This window comes from Humulus lupulus, chromosome 3, assembly GCF_963169125.1.
Source record: "Humulus lupulus chromosome 3, drHumLupu1.1, whole genome shotgun sequence".
Taxonomy (NCBI): Eukaryota; Viridiplantae; Streptophyta; class Magnoliopsida; order Rosales; family Cannabaceae; genus Humulus; species Humulus lupulus.
In genome coordinates this window covers 10389386-10393136 of record NC_084795.1, presented here as the reverse complement: position 1 = coordinate 10393136, position 3751 = coordinate 10389386, and the positions used below count along the sequence as shown (strand labels likewise).

The following is a 3751-nucleotide window of genomic DNA, read 5'->3' as shown; positions in this document are numbered from 1 at the left end:
GACCCTATAAAAACAATATCCCGACTCCCCACCCTGTAAAGACCCTATTCCGACCCTATAAATTCAAAAAATTTCATAACAGAACTTAAAAGTCCAAGGTTTCTTTTGATTTTTTTTTTAAATATAAGGATTAACGTCATAAATGAATCAAATACAATTTTCTGTGAAAAATTCCCTCATATTAATAGATATGTTCATATTATCGGTCATTTTGATATAAACATAAGAAACACATAAAAAATTTGAATGCACAAAATTGACCGGCATGTATTGAATGCAATTGCTAAGATTACTAGCCCTACAATATATTTTTTATGTGAAATGCTATATAGAAATATATTTAGGGCCCTTGTAGAAGATTGATCACTTTCATATTAAAAAATAAACAATAAAAGAATGACAATGCACTTCAAATTTGAAGTGCATGTTGAAGGTTGCAAAGCTTACATACTAGATTAGCTGGAACCTCATAATGATTATCTTTCCCCTTAAAAATGCATGTCCTCATCAAGATAGAAAACCAAGGATGTGCTACCTGTGATTCAAAGGATATATCTGAACTCTTAGCCAATAACAAAAATAACAGTAATTACAATAGAAGTATAATGAAAGTTGATTGCAAGAAAGGTCTGCAAATCTTGAGGTGTTAGAGAATACAAACCTATTATGCACCTTTGACATCAGCAAAAGGGTTATCGCCAATCATGTAAAGGGTTTTGAAGGGTGGTGATCCAGAGTCTCCATTATATAGGAGATGAACATCTTGATTAGATGGCTGAAGCTGTCTTAACATGGCTTCAGCATTCTTGAATACAAAAGGATTTGGTTTCTCGAAAGATACATATTCCAAGGTATTATGGTGAATTCTGCACGGCAAAGCTACATGAGTGTTGAAAGACAGGATACACCGCAAGGTCAATTATTAGTGTCTCATGTACCATGTGGCAGAATGCGGTACAATTTATGCATCCCAGTTAGAATTTTTTTACTACAGTTTTAAAACCTTATCTATTACTTGAGTTTTCAAATGAATGGATTATAAGTGGTATTTCAACAACTTGATTTTGTCAAAATGAATGTGAGTGTGACTGGCTAGATTACATCAGATATCTATGGTTTAGTCATGTAAAGTCACTAAGTATTTCTATACTTCTGAAATGGGTATGCTAAGCAAGACTTACTTGTTAAAGACACTTTCTAGGGAAATTCTGAAAGCACCCATTCCAAGCCGCTCAGAAGGAAATGCAGCCTGTATTTTATTTTATAAATATTAAAATCATGTACAAAGGAAAATTCAACAGATGAAGAAAGCTCTCACAATCATAAACCATTTGGATTCTTCCTTACATGGACCAATTAAAACTACATTAAAACCAACCTGATATTCAAGATCATCTGCGGCAAAATATAAAGGAGGTTGATGCCCATTATCTCCTCCAGGAAGCCCTTCAGATGTTAAAATATCACAGAGCACCTATATCAATACATCCAGTAGAGTTTTAAAGAAATGAAAAGGATCGTACTTAATTTTTGAAACGTCAAAGATAATAATGCTTAATAAGGAATCTAAAGGTTGGAACTAAAGGAGTGGTTTCCTCCTCGTTGATTAATGTTGTTCAATTAGACTCAACAAGAATGCCATAGTTTTCTATAGGGAATTTACTCATTTGGTACCCTATGTTTTTGCAAAGTATCATTTTGGTACCCTCTGTTTTCAATAATGCTTATATGGTACACTGTATTTTTAAATTATACATATTTGATACCCTAGACTAAGATTTGATAGATAAAATTTTGTCAATATGATCAAACTGTCATCAGTTATATGTAATTAAGTAACTAAATTTAAATTTGGAACTTACATAATTGACAACAGTTTGATTAAATTGGTAAAATTTTATTAATTAAATTTGAGTTTAGGGTACAAAATATGTACGATTTTAAAATACAGGGTACCATATGAGCATTATTGAAAACAGAGGGTACAAAAATGATACTTTGCAAAAACACAGGTTACAAAATGGTTACCTACCCTTTTCTATAAGCTAGACTTGACAAACGTGAATGCAGCCTTAGGTCAGGAGTAGCAGTCAATTTTTTTTTTTTTTTTGTGAAAATTAGGATATGTTTTTATCTCTTTACTTAATAATTATGTTTACGTATATGACAATGTAATTAATTATAGTCTAGTTCTACAGGTTTTAGAAATATAATTTTTTTTTAATGAAATCACTGTAATTCCACATTGATTCTCATGAATAAAATGAAATGACCTGAATGTCTTGGCCCAAATCTACTGGATCACTGACAACAAATGCTGCCTCAAGCCTGTCATATAAAACATTGTATCTTTGTGCTGATTCGATCAAGTGGTCCAGATCTTGTACTGAGATACATGATCGATGTCCTTGAAATACGATGCATACTCATCTAGTGAGAGAACTTTTTTTCCAAAGAGAACAGATTTAGCTATACTCTGATTCTTGAAGATCAAGAGACAACACCCAAGATCAAGACGTCACAAAAGGAAATAGTACATTATAATACCTAAGAACTTACTTGAAACCATACTCCGACATCACAAGAGCAAGTTCTCCTTTCCTGGCAGCAACAATGAGTTCATTCTCATATCTGATAAATTGATGAAACAGTTGGAAATACACTTAATTTGATACAAAAATAATCCCAAAAGTTAAGATCAATTGCATATAAAGATCTGATTGAAAGTTTCAAGTTAATTAATAACAACGATCCTTTAAACCTTGCTAGGGAATTTTAAATAACCAGAAAAAAGTGATAGATATTACAGCACAAATGTAAATCAACCAAGTATTCATTATAAGATACCAGGTAAAAAGACCTGAAGATTAACAGTTGGAGTATTAGTGCATAATATTTTTTATGAAGTACTGCATAAAGTCCTCTTTCATTATGCTGATATATAAGAATTTCACAAATGATAACGACATAGGGTTCCATTGTTTTCGGAAACCACACTACAGACCAAACATGACATAGGGAAATCGTAAATAGACCATGTATTTAAACATCATTTTTAACAAAACAAGTGCATATATCTCACAATTCAGGGCCAAATTAAGAAGCATACATAGCCAAGTTGAGAAATGATTTAGGGCCAAGAATCTCATTTACTCATTTATAAGCAATTACTCATATATCTCACTGAAGCATTCTGTCAACCACCTTTAATGTATTATTTAAAGCTTAGTAATATGTACTTCAAAACAACAAGCAAGACCATCATAAGAGAGCAAAACTAAAAAACTTATAGATATATCTGGCCTAACATTCATTATTTCCCTCTCTCTATATATATATATATGTATATATATATATATGAGTTTAGCCTATATATAAATATTTCTTTTTATCATAAAACACACCCGATCTAAACAAAGAGAAAATAATTGATGAATCATTAAACCAATGATGAAAAAACCAAAAAAAAAATTGAAGTAAAAACCTAGAGTGAGGATTATGTTTATAATCAGGGGAAAAGATGGATGAAGATTGAAAAATGAAGATGCAGAAGTGCCTTGCAGATGAGATGTAACGCCCTAATTTCTCATAAATTACCGAGAACACAGCGTTGAGTCATAATTCATAAATATTACTCTTTTATTGAATAAAAACTTGAAAATAATTACATGGATCCATGATTTTACAAAAATAAAATAATTGCATTTAACATAAAAATGAGCAACATTGAAATAAAAATTTAAAATAAAAC

The 3751-nt window shown here is 31.1% G+C and overlaps 1 pseudogene; it reads right to left on the bottom strand.

The window, feature by feature from the left end:
- Nucleotides 1-409: 409 nt before the first annotated feature.
- Nucleotides 410-2979, bottom strand: LOC133823626 (cardiolipin synthase (CMP-forming) / mitochondrial hydrolase fusion protein-like; annotated as a pseudogene).
- Between the last annotated feature and the right edge of the window lie 772 nt (nt 2980-3751).